General features: G+C 41.6%; 1 protein-coding gene across 1 annotated transcript in view; it reads left to right on the top strand.

Annotated features, from left to right (window-relative positions):
- Nucleotides 1-21,517, top strand: part of PTPRG (protein tyrosine phosphatase receptor type G) — a 686,752-nt gene that overhangs the window by 142,556 nt on the left and 522,679 nt on the right. The gene's annotated exons all lie outside the window — the stretch shown is intronic.

Here is a 21,517-nt window from a genome sequence, read left to right as displayed (position 1 = left end):
CTCCTCGAGGTACAAAGGTCTTCCGCGAGAAACGGCGCCTATGGGGAGCTGTAGGTCTTGTCCAAGCGCTGGGTGATCTCGAGAAGGTCTTCCCATATGAGGGGTGCTCCTGACGGGCGCAACAGCATTATCGATTGGGCTGCCTTTTGGAAACACAGCTTTAGAAGATGAATGACACAGCAAACAGGAAAAGGGCACATATAATAGGGAGGACAAAGGCAATTAGTCCACTGGTCAAATTTCCCAGCCAAACAGGCATGGTCGAGAGTCCCAAACAATCCCACCAGGACCCAGAAGCGTAGTCGCGCTGGGAAGGCAGGCGACCCATTTGAGTTGTGATTTTCTGAACTGTCAGTCTCTATGCGACTCGACTCATCCCGGTAGAGAGAAACAACAGGACTGGTTTAGGACCACACAGACCCCTCCCTGATTGGCGAGGAGTAGGCCATTCAGTTCTGTAGGGCCACACGGGACAGGGAACTCACCTCCGACTGAAGGGCGGTGATGACGTTTCCTGTGTAGGTGGCTAACAGATGGAGCTCAGCAGAGAGATTGAAAAGGGAACGAGAGAGACTTTCCATGCCCACAGTGGGGGAAAAGACCAAGAGCAAAGGCATGCCATCCATAAAAAGAGAGGTTTTGATGTACAGACAGTCCTGGCACAATAACCCCTAAGGCACAAATTCCAGGATTCTCAGTTAAATTGCTGAGGGTCCTGTGCTCCAAAGAGAATCGGGCAATTCTCCAAGTTCAGTGGTCCTCGGGGAGTTTCTTGTCCTGTTTCATAGTCTCTATATGACGAGCAATCCCTCTGAGTTCAGTAAGGGGCTTAGAACTCCATCCGGGAATAAATTTATCAAAATTATTAGAAAATTTCCCTTGTTTAACAAAGGCGGTAGCCAGAGCCCTGACGTCCCGATCATTATCCAAATTCAACTGTAATAATAATAATAATAATAATGTTGGTATTTGTTAAGCGCTTACTATGTGCAGAGCACTGTTCTAAGCGCTGGGGTAGACACAGGGGAATCAGGCTGTCCCACGTGGGGCGCTCAATCTTAAACCCCATTTTACAGATGAGGTAACTGAGGCACGGAGAAGTTAAGTGACTTGCCCACAGTCACACAGCTGACAAGTGGCAGAGTGGGATTAGAACTCATGACCTCTGACTCCAAAGGCCATGCTCTTTCCACTGATCCACGCTGTACTAAAGTCTCAGCCGCTTCACTTAATCGATTAAAGAATTCATCTGAGGTCTCTATGTCCTTCTGCCTCAGCCCATTAAAGGAATCCCAATCAGGAGGTTTCCTACCTATCTCCTGAGTGGCGATTAATAGGGTCTGACGAGCCTGTGTGAGGCGCTGCCAGTCTCCTTCTACATTCAAGTTCCAATTAGGATCCGCAACTGGCCAAGCCACATGGGGCTGGCCTTCACCTTCTAATCTTCCGGTCTGGGTGCGTATATGCTGCCTCTCATCTCTAGTAAAAAAAAAGTTCCAACAGCTCCTCTACATCTGCCCAGGTTGGAGAATGGGTCCTAAAGATGCCCAAAACTCGTCTATGGACCTCCGTAGGATTTTGGGCGAAGGGAGGAGTATTCTGTTGCCACAACAACAGTGTTTGGGCCTGGAATGGGATATGGGAGCGAAGGGAAGTAACCATTAACTGTCCACCCTCAACAGGGATCTGTTGATGAGATACCTGTACCGGGCCCATGACTGCGGGAGATAGATGCACCGGTGGGAGGTAGGACGGTGAGGAAGGGCTAAGTGAGGGGGCAATGGGCAACTGAGGATATAGTCCAGGTGGCTGAGGAGAACTGCACCCAAGAATAAACGTTTTAGGGGTGGCTAGTGCTTCGGGAACACTGCCAGGATTTTCTTTTGTTCCCGCCTCAGCCCATAAATACCAATAACACATATCCCCGGCACGAGAGACACATAGGATCTCCCGGAGTCTTTTGAGAATTTGAGGATCAAACGAACCTCCTTCAGGCCAGATATAATGGCCGGTTTGATCTTGAAACTGGGTCCATACTTTATGACACTGCAAGAATTTTTTTTTTCTCGTCATTCCTTTTTGTACCGGAAGGACACCCTCGTCCCACAACTTCTGCAATTTGGTTAAACACTCATTAGGCTTACTGTGACCTGACCCCATACTGATCAATGGTCCCGCCTAAATGATTAGGAACCTGGGTTGCCTCCCAGACCCTACCCTGGGACGTCTCCCAGACCCTAGTGAAACGTCTTTCACTAGAAACCCTCCAACCCTACACCGGGAGGAGAACCCTTTCCCTATTTCCGGGAAAGAAACATCGCTTACCCACTCTCTGACAGGCGCTCCTAATTAAGCAGAACCAGGTCAAAGGAGGGAGGGAGGATCCGGGCCCTAAAAACGGATCCCTTAGACTTACAATTGCGCGCTAGGTGGATTCACCATCCCCTCTCTGATCCATTCTGCGTTGAAGTTGGTCACGGCACGAGGGTCCCTTCGTGGTTGCCAAGAAACTGTACTCGAAAAGGGAATGGAACTAAAAGGCAGTGAGGATTCGAACCCAAGGTGGTGACGCAAGCAAGGAAAGTAACACTCAGAGACAGTGTTGGATAGATCAGAAAAGGGAGGAAGGTGACGGAGTGCCAGTTCACCTCCAGAGAGGTACGAGTGACACAACAGGCCCCCTCTCCTGTTTGGCTGTGCCTTTATTTGCAAGGTATAGGAGAAGTAGCCAATCACAAAAATACTTGGACAAGTGTGTTTTCTTCAATGACAAAAGAGACTCTTCAAGCAGGCCTTATCTGTTTTGGGTAAGAAGCAATCTCCTGTCCAAGCAGGCCTTATCTGTTTTGGGAAAGAAGCAATCTCCTGTCCCCGGAATTTGGAATTTGCAGATGTGATATACATCCCACCTGAAATGGGGGACTTCCTGAGACAAAAACAGAGCCATTTAGATCAAGAGCTGCTATGCTCAGAATGCTGTTTTTAACAATTTCATTCAAGTGTATACTATCCTTTTGACCTTAATTACATTGATCTTGAAATGTTATGTTAAGTAACCACTTTTAATAGAATCCAGAATGTCAGATTTTTTTTTTTATTTTGCATCAAATAGAGCAGTGCAAGCCTCTTTCTCCAAGACTGACAGAAAGGGATGAGAAGTACTGTTTCATACCAGAGAGGTTTGAGATACAAAAAATGAACTTGCAGGTATGGGGCATTCTGACTAATGACATTGTGTTGTTACCTGGGTAATAGCAGTATATCAAGTGTCTTTGGATTTTTTTTTTAAATACCATGAACATATACCTATTTTGATTAAACACTACAAAGCTAATAGTAACCAACTATTATGTTGTGTATGTGTCTGTATGTGTGTGTGTGTGTATGTCTGTCTCTCCTGGAGAGCAGTTGTTGAATGTGATGAAACCATTTATAAGGGAAATGAGAATGGAAAGGAGCTGGCTAAGTTGAAATAGCAGACATTTTGGTAGGTAAGAGGTGAATACCATATCATTTTCTCCCCTCCATTGTTTAATCAGAATAAAAAATTAGGAAGCTTTTTCTTATACAGTATGAATTCCTTCTTATGTATGCATCTGATTTTAATTACTTTTTTCCTGTTCTTTAGCTTTTGTTATCTAACTGTACTGCACTTTGACCTTCCAAGCCTGTCTCCTTGCTTTTGCCGTTCTCTGAGTTTGGAGTGTCCTCGCTTCCTACATCTAACGGACCACACTGTCCCCTCATTTTAAAGCCTCTTGAAGTCCACCTTCCCCAATTAGTTCAAAGGACCCCAAGTTATATAAAGCCCCATCACCCATCTCTAGCACTTAAGAATTTATTTAGGTCCTGCATGTGGATTTTGAATGTGATGGTTGAGCTATTCATTTTGAAGCATTGTGGCCTAGTGGAAGAAGCACTGGCCTGGGAGTCACAGAATCTGGGCACTAATGCTGCTTCCACCATTGGCCTCCTGTGTGACCTTGGGCAGGTCAGTTTTCTTTGCCTCGATTTTCCTATCTGTAAAATAAGGATTAAATACCTCTTCTTCCTCCTGCTTAGACTGGGAGCCCCATGTCGGACAGGGGCAGTGTTCAATCTGTTTAATTTATATCTGACCCAATGCCTAGTAGAGTGCTGGGCACAGAGTAAATGTTTAAGAAAATCAGTATTGTTATTTTGACCTATTTGTAAACATTTTTATGTCTTTCCCCCCAGCTAGAGTGTAAGCTCCTTCTGGGCAGAAGATATCACTTCATTGTTTTGTGTTTCCCAAGTGCTTAGAGTAGGGCATTGCATCCTATGGGCACTTAATGCATACTATTGCTGCTACTACTACTAACTCCATCTTTCCTCAATAGTCTTTTGTGAACACTAGCAAACTGGAAAAATTAGATGCAAAGCCACATATTTATCTTAGTCTAAAACATCTCTAGAACCTGTCCTTTCCTCTCCATCCAAACTGTTACCAAACATTCATTATTTCCCACCTTCAATACTCCTTCAGCCTCCTCACTGATGTACCTGCCTCCTGTCTCTCCACTCTTCTGGCCTTCACTCTGCCGCCTGGGTCGTTTTTCTAAAAAAAATGATCAGTTCATATCTTTCCACTCCTCCCAAACCTCCAATGATGGCACATCCACCCCTGCGTCAAACAGAAACTACTTATCATTGGCTTTAAGGCACTCAGTCAGCTCTCTATCTCTTACCTAACCTAGCTGATCTACTACAGGCCAACCCACACACTCTCCTCCTATAACTCCAATTTATTCTCAGTACCTTGATCTTGTCTGTCCCACTGCTGACTGACCCCTTGCTCACGTCCTACCTCTGGCCTGGAACTCCCTCTCCCTTCAAATATGACAGTCCACCACTCTTCTCACCTTCAAAATCCTCCTAAAATCCCAATTCTCCAAGGGGCCTTCCCAGACTAAGCCCTTTATTTCCCCTATCTACTCTCCCCTCTTCATCTCCACTTGGCTGTGTACCCAATAAGCACTTTGATACTAACCTGAGCCCCAATACACTTATGTAAATATTCTTATACTCTACTATTTCCCCATGACCCTAAACTATTTTAATGCCCATCTCCCCTGTGGACTGTAAGCTCCTTATGGGCAGGGATGGTGCTTGACAACTTTTTTTTAATTGTATTTTTCCAAGTGCTTAGTACAGAGTTCTGCACACAGTAAGCACTCGATAAATACCATTGATTAATTGACTGGTATTTAAATGGTTACTTGTACAGTGAACTAAACTAAACAATGGGGTATATGCAAACTAATCAGGTTGGACATAGTCCCTGTTCCACATGGCTCACAGTCTAAGGAGAAGGAAGAACTGGTATTGAATCTCCATTTTACACATGAGAAAACTGAGTTAGAGAAGTTGTGACTTGGCCAAGGTCACATGCAGGCAAGTGTCAGAACCAGGATTAAAATCCAATTCTCTGACTTTCAGTCCCTATTTTTCCATTAGGCCAGTGGAAATCACACCAAACATATTTACCAATTTTGTATTCTTCTTCACCTTCCCCCTACTGAGCACCTTGTTCAGATGACCTTGACACAAGTTCCTCTTACTGAAGTAGTGACAATTAAAGATGGAGGGATAAGCAAAAGCAACATCAAATGCTGTTAATGACAGATGACTACACAGGTTTGTGTAAATATAACATGTTAGGGACAGGCAACCCCAAATTTGGCCTTTTAAACCACACTTGCACCCATAGGAGAACTTCACTATCAGAATTGTCATTTTTGAATAGGAAGGACCACTATATATGGATATGTGTGGTGAAATGATCACACATCACAATATGGGGCAAGACAGTTATACTTAGGGGTCTCTTTCAATTCTTGATAGTTCTGCAGCAAGACCCATTATGGTCCCACGTCTGGCTAGGTTTGTGGCAATAGGAGCAGCGGGGCAGCCACTGCTGCCAATGCTATCACCATCACGACTGAACTGACACTTTCAGAGTTTAGGCTTAGCCAGGAAAATGTCACCTGACATTACTAGGGGCCCAGAGTATATTTTGCTGAGACCACATTTCCTAATATTTGCCTTGCCTTGTTTGTTACACATGACCAAAGCTCAAAAAATGTTTCCTTGAATTTTCCAGTTAAACAAAATTACCAGTCATATAGTCTCTGCCTTTGCTATGTTTGGCCATTCTCTTTATTTGCTTTGGTTTGTTTCTCAATTTCTCTTTGCCTCCCATGCCTGTATTTGCTAAGAACACATAGGATTAAGGGAGCATTTTGCTTGTTGGTTTTAAGTTTTATTTCACTTGTCACAGATGAGTAGACAGATATATTTATTGAGCCCTGTACATGATTTCATTTGATATTTCATGTATCTTTTTGAATACTTTATATATCACATTTCTTAGAAGTGGAAAGCTAGGGAAAGCTGTAGAAAAGTATTAAGGCAGATTTTTGGTTTAGTTCATTTCTCGTATTAATGAAATGGTTAGACACTCAAGGTTCTCTATTTTCTCTGAAGGTGAAAAAATGAGCAAAGAAATCTTTATTCTATTGACTACTTTTTCCAATTATACTCTGTACTTACTCATGTTGTTTCTCTGCCCAAAGCAAAATGCACAGGGCTTGTCCTTCACAGGTTAATATTTTTTTCTTTTTGATTGGTAAAATAAAATAATGATAATGGTGGTGTTTATGTGCCAGGCACTATACTAACTGCTGGGGTGGATACAAGCAATTTGAGTTGGACACAGTCCCTCTCCCATGTGGGGCTCACAGTCTCAATCCCCATTTTACAGATGAGGTAACTGAGGCCCAGAAAAGTGAAGTGACTTGCCCAAGGTCACACAGCAGAGAAGTGGCAGAGCTGGGATTAGAACCCATGACCTTCTAACTCCCAGGCCCGTGCTCTATCCACTACACCATGCTGCTTCTCCAGTTGACAGATTACCAGTTACTTGTAACTTATTTGTTCTTCACTATATGATCATAAAACAGGAACAGGTAGAAATTCTTGTGAAGAAAATAGTTGATTATTCATTAACCAGCAAATTAAAACCTTAATAAAACTCATGCAACTCTTTCGAGTCTGCACATCACTAAACAAATGCAGGTAAAGCTGACAAAAATGCCCACTCTCCCCCAGTGCCCACTCTCCCCCATATGTCTACCTTAAAATGTACTGAGTGTTTGGAAGAGTATGATATAACAATTAACAGGCACATTTCCTACACACAATGAGTTTACAGTCTAGAGGATGTTCCCCACAAATGTGTAAGCTTAGTTGAAACGGCAGTGATCATGACTGGTTTGTAATTCTATTCCCCTCTTCCAGAAATGGGGAGCTGTGATAGATAAGGGGCCGGGTGCAGCCAGGTGACTTTAGTTCCAGGATTTCCACATATTTTCTAGAGGCTATGGTGTCTTCTATTAGGCAGATCTTAGGAGGGCCACCAGCATTGTGGCCCAAATGCCCACCCTCCCCCATATGTCTGCCTTACAATGTTGAATTGTGAAAAAATACTAATAGAAAAATTCCCTTATTGGGTTGGGCAAGCTTGCAAATACCTGATAAATATTTCAACTTGCTTATAATGCTCATTCCTCTCTTCTGGTCTTCAATCGATTGATGCTATTTATTGAGCACTTACTGCAAGCAAGCATTTGGGAGAATCAATACAACAGAATTGGTAGAAATGTTGCCTGCCCACAAGGAGCTTACAGTCTAGAGGGGTCTGTGGAAGGAACACTGCTCTGGGAATCAGGAGGCTTGGGTTCTAGGCCCAGTTCTATCCATAGCTGGTTGATGTGGGCAAGACCACACATGCATGTCATAATAAGCTGCACCCTTCCTCCCTTCACATTGTTGCCTCAGTGGGAACATGACTGGCAGGGACAAGAGAGTTTGTTGTGCACACTTCTAGCATCATATTCCATTCCTCTGCATAGGTTCTTGGCCTCAAAGCCTCAGGATTAAGGTTCATCCATATTTCATATTAAGGACTTCATCACAGTTTTTTCACCAAACAGTATAAGGAAGTCAAAGCCTTTTGCTTGCTTACAAAACTACTCGTGGCATTAGGCATGCCCAGTTCTGAAATCCAGTGTTGATCCCGTTTTAGAACATGGTGAAAGAGAGGAAGCAACTCTCCTGCTTAGACTCTGAATCTTGGGGGACCAGATGCGTTCTGATTTGAATATCTTGCACCTAACCCAGCCTTTAGCCCAGTGCTTGGCACTTAGTATGTGTTCAATAAGTATGACCATTATTATGACAATAGGTGCATTTTGTCTGGCTATTTCAGTTATAGCTAATAAAGAACTAAGAGGGGGAAGAAGTAGGTGAAGTAAGTACCGACAATATGAATCAGACATGGATTTTTTTTTTATACAAATCATATGCTGAACCATATATTCTGTTTGTAGCCCCTGCATATGAATCCCCTAATACCTCCTGCCCCACCCACTTTTGTTTTAAGTTATTGACCTAGATTTGTTTGCTGACAGGGAATATCTAATAAAATACTTAGTTCACAGTATTTATCAACTCTGTTTCATTACTAGCCAAGGAAGCTGTTTAAAACAAAATTGGACAATCGATGCTTAGAATTCCTTAACTCCCATTCTCTCCTAGACCCCCTCCAATCTGGCTTCCGTCCCCTCCACTCTACCGAGACTGCTCTCTCTAAAGTCACCCATGACCTCCTTCTTGCCAAATCCAATGGCTCCTACTCCATTCTAATCCTCCTTGACCTCTCTGCTGCCTTTGACACTGTCGACCATCCCCTCCTCCTCCATACCTTATCTCACCTCGGCTTCACGGACTCTGTCCTCTCCTGGTAATTGATTCTGTGGTTAAAGCATCTATCAGGCATGCAGATAGATTTTAAAATCATTAGACTCTCTAATTATCCTGAAGAATATGCATAGATACCACCACATTTACCCTGTGACACCTGTTATATGATCATCCATTCTCATCATCATCAATGGTATTTATTTAGCGCTTACTGAGTGTCCCTTCCCACACTCTCCCATAAAAAGATATCAAAAGACTCAAGTTCAACTTGCAGGAAGTGCTCTAAGAGCTCTTCCATAAGCATAGATTTCAACGAAGAACCAGAAAAATGGGAATATAGAAGAGTGTCAGAGTAAATTAAGTTTCCCATTAGGCTCATTGCCACTAATTAAGTCTGCCCTGATTGCTTTTAATTCTGAACATGTGAATCATGTCCTTTCATTCATTCTTCATATCCATTGTCATTAAGTCTAGTCAATTATTTCTTAGTAGTATTTCATGAATCCACCCCTTCTTCTAATGGAAGGCTGTAGTTGTCAACTAATAGTGGTATGATGTTACTGTGCTCTAAGTGCTGGGATAGATACAATATACGTAGATTGGGCACAATTCTGGATTTCTGGAACAGCCTCCTTTCTGGTCTCCTTCCCTCCAGCCTCTTCCAACTTCTGTGCATAATAGCAAGGATCATTTTTTTAATGGTATTTGCTAAGCCCTTACTATGTTCTAGGAACTGTACTAAGCGCTGTGTAGATGCAAGGTAGTCAAGTTGGACACAGTCTGTGTCCCACATGGGATTCACAGTCTTAATCCCCATTTTACAGATGGGGTAACTGAGGCACAGAAAAGTTAAGTGACTTACCCAAGCTTACAAAGCAGACAAGTGGAGGAGCTGGGATTAGAACTCAGGTCCTTCTGACTTCCAAGCCCGTGCTCTGTCTCCTTTGAAAACACTGGTACTCTGGCACTGTTTGTATCAAATACAAACTCTTCACCATGGGCTCTAAGGATATTGTTTTTTGTTTCAAGCAAGTATACTAACAAAAATAAAATAATAATTGCTGTATTTAAGTACTTATTATATGCCAAGTTGCTGTGGGCTGGGGTAGATACAAGATAATCAGGTTGGACACAGTCCCTGTCCCACATGAGGATCACAATCTAAGGAGGGACAACAGTCATTGAGTCTCCATTTCAGATGAGGAAAATGTGGTACAGAGAAGTTAAGTGACTTGCCCAAGACCACACAGCAGGCAAGTAGTAGAGACAGCTCCACTACATGAATATCCCACCTCAATCATTACAGACCTATTCTGCCTTGAATATGCTTTCCTATGCACTTCACCAAAACACATCCGACCCTTTCTTCATCCAAGTTTAACTGTCCTTTGGTTTGGCCTTGCCTTTGACTCCGGCAACCCTAGCACACTTGTACAGCATTACAAATCTTTTATATACATTTCTTATTTATCTTCCTAGATTTTGGGCTCCATGCATTTTTTTAACCATCTGCATGCTCTTAGTTTTATTTTTAACCTACTCCTCTCTACAGTTCCTTGAGAATGCCTTTATTTTTCTGTTTAATTTCCCACAGCAAACAGCAATATGCTGTTGATGATGAAGGTGAAGTTGAGATAGTGTTTATTTTCATGGCTGAAATTCACAATTATACACATCACACTACAATGAAAGGAGTGTTACAGAGATGTGAAAGCGTTCACCCTCCTTGTTTCTTTAGAAGATTCCTCTGTCAAAGAACATTAGCTCAAATAATTATAAGAAGCTTGTGATAGTTAATGGAAATGTATTTTTTACAATACTAACTCAAAGCTACTGAGGGAGCTGTCTAAACATCCAATACCAGTTGGTTAATACATCTACGGATGGATCTATACTTCTTTTTGGTATGCAGATGTCTTTTGGTCATGAATTAATTTCTGTGTGACATTGACTTAGCTGAGTCTTTCCAATTGTGATCTTCCACTTTGCTTACAAAAAGGATATTATGGGTTGGCATTGCACTTGTTTATTCTTGGCTTCCGCAGTTCTTTTTAAAATGTTAGACATATAAGCACCTGATAAAACTATGTAGAGAAGGAGTCATTATAGGCACAGACCTGTATACTGTAATCAACTGGCAATTAAATTTTTTCTCTATATGATTCTGTGTGTGTGTCTGTGGGTGTGCATATGGGCAACATAATTTGAAGTCTTTCCTTCCATTAGTGCGTGGGAAATTTATGATGCTAATATTCACTTTCATTAATGGGAGCTATTGGTGTAACTTTAACTTGTGTGAGTCTCAGGAGAAGAATAATAATGTTGGTATTTGTTAAGTGCTTACTATGTGCAGATCACTGTTCTAAGCGCTGGGGAAGATACAGGGTAATCGGGTTGTCCCATGTGAGGCTCACAGTCTTCATCCCCATTTTATAGATGAGGTAACTGAGGCACAGAGAAGTTAAATGACTTGCCCAAAGTCACACAGCTGACAAGTGGCAGAGCCGGGATTCGAACTCATGACCTCTGACTCCCAAGTCCGGGCTCTTTCCGCTGAGCCACACTGCACCTCACACTCATTTTGAATATTCAGAAAAATTTAAGGTAGAAAAATCTTAAGATAGAAGTTATGCTTACAGCATTTGTTGAAACTGTCTGGCCACCAAACATTTCTGACTTTCATTCTCTTGGCAATATTTTACATCATTTGAACAGGATATGGAATTCCATGGTTGAACAGTCTCTCTTTAAGAGCAATTCAGTATTAAAATGGACTTTCTGTGCCTGAAATGTTTGCAGATTTATTTTCTGTCAGACACTGATAAAATATTTGAATCAAATGGCCTAGTTCTGTTTAGAAAGGTGCCTAAGAGAAAGAATGGATAGCTTGATTTGAACACATTTTTTTTTATGGTAGTTGCATTATAAATCTGTTTTCTATCAGTGCTTGTTCTCTTGCCTTTTGCACTGCATTTATTCTAATACATTGAATTCCTCAACTTTCCCCCAGTTTAACATATGGTAGAGTTAGTAGCAGAAGGTTAGAGAAGCAGCGTGGCTCAGTGGAAAGAGCACGGGCTTTGGAGTCACGGGTCGTGAGTTCAAATCCCGGCTCTGCCACTTGTCAGCTGTGTGACTGTGGGCAAGTCACTTAACTTCTCTGTGCCTCAGTTACCTCATCTGTAAAATGGGGATTAAGACTGTGAGCCCCACGGGACAACCTGATTCCCCTGTGTCTACCCCAGCGCTTAGAACAGTGCCGTGCACATAGTAAGTGTTTAACAAATACCAACATTAAAAGTATGAGAAAAATGTAGATAATAATAATGTTGTCAGATGAAAAATATAGGCAACACAGCCTATCATTGAAATTAGTCTCTTTTGAGAGGGTTATATACCTTGAATTGTAAATATATCACAAGTGAAAAAGGAAGCTGTCTGTGATGTTACATGGATTCAAAATTTCTTTCAGTTGAGTAACAATGTAGGTTTAAAATGTTATGTGATTCTTTTAAAATGAATATTTATTACCCCTTTTCTTAGTTTCACCCACAATCAGTCATTTAAGAAAGATCTTCCTAGTTCTGATCTTCATTCAGGGCACTCACTGACTACATAGTTCCATCTTTTGTAATCAAATATAAAATCATAGTAAATAAGCTGATCAGCATATTAAAAAACTTATAATTTGATATTGTTGCCTATTGCCCAGTTGTGATATAAATATTCATTTTAGGATAGTATGTGGGATTTCTTGACGTGGAGAAATCATACCTATATATGAGAGTGAAAGAGAGGGGAGGGAGGTTTTATCCATGTGAGTGGACTAAGGTTGATGAGTGACTGGCAATCCCCACTACATCATGCACATGTAAACACTGGCCCTTGCTGTGTTATAATAATGTTGGTATTTGTTAAGCACTTACTGTGTGCAAAGCACTGTTCTAAGCACTGGGTGGAATACAAGGTAATAATGTTGGTATTTGTTAAGCGCTTACTATGTGCCGAGCACTGTTCTAAGCGCTGGGGTAGACACAGGGGAATCAGGTTGTCCCACGTGGGGCTCACAGTCTTAATCCCCATTTCACAGATGAGGTAACTGAGGCCCAGAGAAGTTAAGTGACTTGCCCAAAGTCACACAACTGACAAGTGGTCAAACCGGGATTAGAACCCATGACCTCTGACTCCCATTGTCTTACTGGCTCGAGGACAGTCACTCTGTCTTCTATTGCTGTCTTCCAGACATAGCTATCCAGAACTATGCCACTTGGTTTGAGGTTTTTGTTTCACTGTATTAAAAGCATTTACTCTGTCTATCCTCTTTGCTGATACCCCATTTCAGCTCACCATTTGGCAGCTGGTGGGGTAACTGCTGTCATCCTTTCTCTTCACATATCTTGCCCAATAAAAGTGTGATTTAATGTTACTTTGTTGGTATCCATGTTCTGGGATCTCATTGCTTGTGACCCTAGTTGATATTAAATACTGGGTATAGGTGGCATTAGTGGATTTAATTTTGAAGTTGAATTTGATCAGAGCTCACAGCCGGGAAGAAGATTGGACATTACATTTTCTTTACACACCTTTAGTTTGATCTGAATCTTCATGATCTGTTGATGTCACATTCTGTGAATCTTTCAAAAGGCACACCACTAGCTTTATTGACCAGAGTTTCTCTGCCCTTGTCTATATTTGTATTGTCTAGGTAGCAGAATTCAGTGATCATATTCAACTTGGTGGTGATGGTGGTCTTTGGTTTTATAAAGAGTTTGCCAGGTGTGGGCTGTACTAGCTTCACTCTTTCAGACTAATTTTCAACCCTTAGCTCATGGATGTTATCATCAGTATATCTTTTTGTATGTGTGCCTCCAGAGCAGTCATTAGTGTGTGAGAGATCTTGAATAAGTGATTAAAATACGTTCCATGATGGTCTCAATCTTCAAGTTGAAAGAGGAGATTGGAAGCTGGAAGCAGCTTCCAGAAGCCATGTTGCACCTTCAAACATAACTGAGTGAATTAGTTTAAATAACACTGGATTTAGTAGTCAGTTCTGCTTGCTCCTTTGGAAGATAGGGAAAGGACCAGACAAGGTCCATTCAGTTCATTAAGGCATATTCTTAGGATCTTGATAACTTCTAGGGTAGTCACATATTTTTAGTACTTGCCAGAGCCTAGGTATGCCAATGATGTCAACAACTTTTTAAGATCTGGAAACACTGTATGTAGACCTTGATTTTTTTTTCCTGCACTTCTTGTGTAACTGACATGCAGCAAACATCATGTCTACTCTGCCCATTGTGGTCCCAAGCCTCATTATTATTCTGGGAGTATTTAGCTCATATAATTCTTCAGTAGTCAGTCCGGGAGGACTCTGGATAGGATCTTGGCAGCAATGGAGAGTAGTGTGATCCCACAGTAGTTTTTGCAGTCAGTTCTCTTGCCTTTTTTGAAGATGGTGATAATGTTGGCATCTTTCAAATCCTGTGACATTTTGTCAACATCCATGTTTTGAGGAAGCTCTTGGGCAGGTAACCGAACATAATATCATTTCTCCACTTGTAGATCTTAGCGGATCTACCATCCTACAAAAAAATTACAATTTTTCATGATTCTAACTGTAGTTTAGTCAAGTCTTGGGGCAAAAGCCTACGTTGACAGGTAAACCTTTATCATTATTACTGTTATAGGGTTTATAAACACTGACCTCTGTTCTAGGCACTGGGACAGTAAGCGCTCAATAAATATGATTGAGTGAATGAATGATAGTAGATAAGCAATTAAGATATGGTCCTTCTCTTCAGTGGTGAAAGATGAGTTAAGGAGATCCTTGAAGTGTTGACATTTTTTTTAGCTTCCTTTTTTGTCTGTGATAAGAGTGGACCTATCTCCTCTTAATGGGTGCTGTGATCATGTATATTGGTCCACTGTTGAGTACACTGTTGAGTAATATGTAGAGTCCTTGGTTCGGTTTCAGTCTGCATAGTTTTGTGTCTCTACAGCCTTGCATCCCATCACTTGTGCAGTAAAAAAAATTACTTGATAATTCCACTATTTATTAGGGCCCTTTGATTAAAAAACAAAGTAGTTACAATGGATATAGCCAGCATCCTGAGTTTCATATCTGCAGTTTCATAATTTTGTACTTTGATTTGTAGAGTGGCTACAGCATTTCCAATATCTAATAAATAAAGACAATCATGTTCAATTGCTATTCTTCCATATGACCTATGCTAGATATGTCTAGGTAACCAGTAACTGGCATCTCTTGTTCCCCTATTTGCTGAATAACAAAGTTTTTATTATAGTGACCCTCTTATCAAATCAGTTTTGTCCTGGGGTAAAAGTACAAATCAACTCATATCAGGATGAGGATTTGAAATTGCAGTGGCAGCAAGAGCTGTTCCAAAGGATCTGAGTCCTAATCCCGGCACTGCCACTTGTCTGCTTGTTACCTTGGGCAAGTCACTTAACTTCTCCAGTCCTGAGTTCCCTCATCTGTTAAATGGGGATTACTGTCTTGGACCATTTAGGTTTACTTCAAACCCTGGTTCTGCTATATTGTGTTTTCAGTAGTACACAGCTGTGGGATGAAGGAATGTTCTTCTGACAATATAGGCTTATTTCTATGCTCAGTGTGCTGTATTATTGAAAGAAAAACTTATGTACAGGCATGTGACATCAGAGTGGGTGTGACTAGAGTTCAACCCTCCCATTTGTAGGAAAACTGTGTATTTTTTCTTGAATGGGAATTTCATTTTTTCAATTGTTCAATGAACATGAAAAGTTTTGATTATTGAACTGAAGTTAATTGCTAAAAAAAAAAAAGGAAATGATCTAGCAAGAACTCTGGATTGATATTCTTATAGTGTCTCTAGATGAAGACTGTGAGCCCCATGTGGGACAACCTGATCATCTTGTATCCTCCCCAGTGCTTAGAACAGTGCTTTGCACATAGTAAGCACTTAACAAATGCCATTATTATTATTATTATACAGTGTTCTCAGTTGGTCTGTCAGTAACCCTAAATTTTTACCATTCTGATGTCTCTGACCATTTACAAATATTTATTTGTAAAAATAGACTGAGATTGTTTCTCCCATGGGATAATTTGAAGGAAGCAAATTTTGAAAAACTTTATCCATATGGCACACAAGAAGCTCCAAACTGAAGGCTTGTAATATTGTACGTTTCCCTCACCTTGATATTATCTTACAATGACTGATTTTTTTTAAGTCCACACTATGTCTATTTTTTCACTGTCTTACCTTAAGTAACATAAACCTTGCTCTCACTCTCTTTTTTCCTCTCCATCGAGATTTCATTACAGTGTGCTCCTCTGTGCTATCTTGCTTATTTTTACATTCTGGAGACTTCCCTCCGTGATTCACGTTCCAGGGAAAAAGTGGGTCTTATATTAATTACCCCTTGATGGAGGGAGTTCTGAACAAGCTAATAGCATATCTTTCTTAGAAGAAAATGATTAGGTTGCTCATAGAAAACACCAGAGGTATTTGAAATTTTAATGACTCAAGTGGAAATAGTTAATACAGTATATGTTTAGAATGATGGAAAAATACAGTGGAATAAATGGTCATGAAAATGTAAAAAGGCTTCACACTCCTAAGAGACTGTGTTTACCTTCATGTATATTTAGATCTTGAAAATTCCTAGCTCCCTGAACTTCCACATGAGCCTCTGGAATAGTGATTGCATCTATGTACACTAATTCATAACACTGAGACCTGGCTACCTGATTTCCTTAACTCCCATTCTCTCCTGGACCCCCTCCAAATCTGGCTTCCGTCCCCTCCACTCTACCGAGACTGCTCTCTCTAAGGTCACCCATGACCTCCTTCTTGCCAAATCCAATGGCTCCTACTCCATTCTAATCCTCCTTGACCTCTCTGCTGCCTTTGACACTGTCGACTATCCCCTCCTCCTCCATACCTTCTCTCACCTTGGCTTCACGGACTCTGTCCTCTCCTGGTTCTCCTCTTACCTCTCTGACCGGTCATTCTCGGTCTCCTTTGCTGGTGCCTCCTCCCCCTCCCATCCTTTAACTGTTGGAGTTCCTCAAGGGTCAGTTCTTGGCCCTCTTCTGTTCTCCATTTACGCTCACTCCCTTGGTGAACTCATTCGCTCTCACGGCTTTGACTACCATCTCTACGCAGATGACACGCAGATCTACATCTCTGCCCCTGTCCTCTCCCCCTCCCTTCAGGCTCGCATCTCCTCCTGCCTCCAGGACGACTCCACCTGGATGTCGGCCCGCCACCTAAAACTCCACATGAGCAAGACTGAGCTCCTCATCTTCCCTCCCAAACCCGGTCCTCTCCCAGACTTCCCTATCACCGTGGATGGCACGACCATCCTTCCCGTCTCTCAGGCCTGCAATCTCGGTGTCATCTTTGACTCATCTCTCTCGTTCACCCCACGCATCCTATCCGTTACCAAGACCTGCTGGTCTCACCTTTACAATATCGCCAAGATCCGCCCTTTCCTCTCCACCCAAACGGCTACCTTACTGCTACAGGCTCTTGTTATTTCCCGGCTAGATCACTGTGTCAGCCTTCTCTCTGATCTCCCTTCCTCCTCTCTCGCCCCGCTCCAGTCTGTTCTTCACTCCGCTGCCGGGCTCATCTTCCTGCAGAAACGCTCTGGGCATGTCACTCCCCTTCTTAAACACCTCCAGTGGTTGCCTATCAACCTCCGCTCCAAACAAAAACTCCTCACTCTAGGCTTCAAGGCTCTCCATCACCTTGCCCCTTCCTACCTCTCCTCCCTTCTCTCTTTCTACTGCCCACCCCGCACGCTCCACTCCTCTGTCGCCCACCTCCTCACTGTCCCTCGGTCTCGCCTATCCTGCTATCAACCCCTGGGCCACGTCCTCCCGCGGTCCTGGAATGCCCTCCCTCCTCACCTCCGCCAAACTGATTCTCTTCCCCTCTTCAAAACCCTACTTAAAACTCACCTCCTCCAAGAGGCCTTCCCAGACTGAGCTCCTCTTCTCCCTCTACTCCCTCTACCACCCCCCCTCACCTCTCCGCAGCTTAACCCTCTTTTCCCCCCATTTCCCTCTGCTCCTCCCCCTCTCCCTTCCCATCCCCTCAGCACTGTACTTGTCTGCTCAACTGTATATATTTTCATTACCCTATTTATTTTGTTAATGAAATGTACATCGCCTTGATTCTATTTAATTGCCATTGTTTTTACGAGATGTTCTTCCCCTTGACTCTATTTATTGCCATTGTTCTTGTCTGCCCGTCTCCCCCAGTTAAACTGTAAGCCCGTCAAACGGCAGGGACTGTCTCTATCTGTTGCCAACTTGTTCATTCCAAGTGCTTAGTACAGTGCTCTGCACATAGTAAGCGCTCAATAAATACTATTGAATGAATGAATGAATGATTTCCAATAAATATCTGAATGTTTTGGGGAAGGCTTGCTTTAATCCATGACTTGCTGTGTTTTCAGGTTTTTTAAGGGTATGTGTTTAGTGTTTCTATTTTACAAGGAAATTTATTCACTGGAGGTAGAAGAAGCACTTCTGTAATATACAGATTAATGACAAAATCAACTTTTTTCACGTCAAAAATGATTGACTCCTAGTCCACAGAATACAGCCATGATAGATCATGCAGGCTTTTACAAATTTATTGGGGTTTTTTTTGTAATTCATACATTAATATGAAGTGTTAAAGCGGCTTGGAGTCAGTGATAATTCCGTTATTTTTGTGAATTAGAATTTGCATGATGATATGCAAGCATTTCTAGAATCTTTATGAAAATACATTTGTTACATGACTTTGTAAAATCTGACTGAATATCCTTTTTACCTGCTTAATTATTATTTTTTACAATAGCTAGAAGATCCAGAGAATTCTAGGTATTACTTCAAAATAATTTCTGTGGCATCATCAGGAACATTTTTTCTCTTTGTTGACCTACTGCTTTTAAATTCCTAAATGGAGGAGATGATGAGAGGAAGGAAGTCATGGATGAAGGAATTTTGCTGGAAGTCTCTAAAGAATAGACAAATTCTGAGTATCTTCCCATGTTTTATGCTTTGCCCCTTATCTTTGCAGCCTCAATTTCTAATAGCTTAGCCTTCAGATTGGAACGTTAACTACTCACTTCTTTCCTTCCCATTGATAGAGTTTGACTTTATCCTCCCACAAGACGTGGTTTAGCCACGGACACTCTCTCTGTCTCTCTTTGTCTTTCTCCATTTCTCTGTCTCTGCCTCTCTGTCTTACCTGTCTTTGTCTCTCTGTATCTCCCACTGTCTCTCTCTGTGTCTGTCTCTATCTGTATCTGAATTTCCCTCATTATTTCTCTCTGTCTCTATATCTCTCCATTTTCCTCTCCATCAATTAATCCATCAATTTTATTTATTGAATGCTTACTGTGTGCAGATCACTGTATTAAGCGTTCAGGAAAGTACAATATAACTGAGGTGGTAGACACGTTCCCTTCCCACAACGAGCTTACAGTCCTAATGGGGAGACATAATTTAAATAAATAAATTGTGTCTTTGAACATGCATAAGTGTTGTGGGTCTGTGAGAGGGAGAAATAAAGGATACAAATCTAAGTGTGAGGACAGTGCGGACAGTGAGTGGGAGAAGAGGAAATGAGGGCCTAGTTGGGGAAGGCCTCTTGGAGAAGATATGCCTTCAGTAAGGCTTTGAAGGTGGGGAAAGTGATCATCTGTCGGATATGAGAATGAGCAGCCAGAGAATTAGGAGGAGAAGCAGAAGAGGACAGTGCCAGTGAAGTCAAGGTTGAGTAATGTTTCCAGGAGAAGAGTGTGGTTGACAGAGAGGAGTGGTAGGAAGGGAAGGAGCAATGACTGGAGGGAGCTGTGGGGTCAAGTGAGGATTTTCTTTTAGGATAAAGGAGACATGAGATGTTTGAAAGCAGTGGGGAAGAGCCACTGCAGAGCTAACAGTTGTAGATAGCAGTCAGAGAGAAAAAAAGGGATGGGGAAAATGCTTTGGTAAGGAGTGAAGGCATGGGTTGGAGGCACACGTGGAGAGGCTGGATTTTGAGAGAAGCAGGAGATCTCTTGAGATACTGCTGGGAAAGATTGGAACATTGATGAAGGGGCAGGAGGAGGGAGAGACTGGAGAGGAGGAGGGGATATTTTAGGGAGATCATGCCTGATGATTAAAATTTTCTGAATAAAGTACATCTCCCTCTCTGTCCATCCCTGTCTGCCCCTCTCTGGCTTCCCCTTACTGTCCCTCTGTCCTTTTTCCTAGTTGTCAAGCTATAGCTGGAAAGCCAGTTGGCCACCAAGTGAAACAGCCTAGGGGAAGGAGGTATTGTCCCAATAAGAGTGCATGGCAGTTACCCCTTGCCTCTTGGGAATGGAGAGGTAGAGAATGAGATGAATAGTGCTGTTAGTTTTGAAATCTCTCCTTAAATTGTTTCTGGATTTAGAAACTTAGGTGTTTACCCTATCTTTTCCCTTGAATTATAAAAGCAGCTGTATTTTCCATTACATTTGTTTCTGTGTTATCTGCTAAAAATTCCTTTATTTGTAATTTTTATGGATAGCCATAGACATATTGAGATATTGATGCGTGTACTGATTATTTTCCACTTGACAGAGAAGACTTTTATTACAGCGGAGAATAAACAGTAGACATGATGTATGTTCTTTTATCCCCAAATTCATATAACACTGTAATACAGGAAAATTCCATCCTAAAATTTTGCTGACAAACCACTCTAGTGCTAAAAAAAAGAAGCAGCGTGGCTCAGTGGAAAGAGGCTGGGTTTGGGAGCCAGAGGTCATGGGTTCGAATTCCGCCTCTGCCACTTGTCAGCTGTGTGACTGTGGGCAAGTCACTTCACTTCTCGGTGCCTCAGTTCCCTCATCTGGAAAATGGGGATTAACTGTGAGCCTCACGTGGGACAACCTGATTACCCTGTATTTATCCCAGTGCTTAGAACAGTACTCTGCACATAGTAAGCGCTTAACAAATACCAACATTATTAAAATCATGGCAAGGATGTTTTTAGAGCTCCTCTGATGGACTTGTATTCTTGTAAAAATAGTATTTTCTGTTGTTTTATAAATACAAGTAGATTCATATTTATCTTTGCTAAATAAAAAGCTGGAGGAATCCATTACTATGCTAGATTTTTAATTGCATAATTAAGTTGATGACCTAAGCAAATTTTGTATTTTCATATTAAGGTAAGGAGTAGTTAAGGCAAGCATTTGCATAAATTTAATTTGCTGCACAGAAGATGATGAAAATCAATAGTGTGATTCATAACCATCCCATAGAACTGCCATGCTGCTACTCTTGGACTTTTCATTGTACAGAGAGTTTTAAAATTGATTAAATTCTGTGTGCTGACTTCAGTTTAAATCTACAAATTATTTATATTTTCATCTCTACTCTTATGCCAGTAAAATATTAAGCCTGCTTTAGTAAACTCTACAGAATTTTTTTGACCTTTGTCCAAAGCAATATTCATGATAAACCTGTGCCCAGGAATCTGTTTACTGTACCTTCTAGAAGGAGCATATTAAGTTTTTTGGGTAATGGTTGAGAACAAAAAGTAAAAATAGATCTTTGGCTTTTGATTCATACATTCTTTGTAGTCAGGGCTGGCTTTGCCACAGCATACTCTTGCACCCATACTTATAATAGAAGACTATGAATGTTTTAGAAAGCAGATTAAAGGCCCTCTCAAATGAGTAAAATTTTGCTTTTAAT

Source organism: Ornithorhynchus anatinus, chromosome X1, assembly GCF_004115215.2.
Source record: "Ornithorhynchus anatinus isolate Pmale09 chromosome X1, mOrnAna1.pri.v4, whole genome shotgun sequence".
Taxonomy (NCBI): domain Eukaryota; kingdom Metazoa; phylum Chordata; class Mammalia; order Monotremata; family Ornithorhynchidae; genus Ornithorhynchus; species Ornithorhynchus anatinus.
Note: the sequence above shows the minus strand (reverse complement) of the source record. Positions and strands in the feature narration are given on the sequence as shown.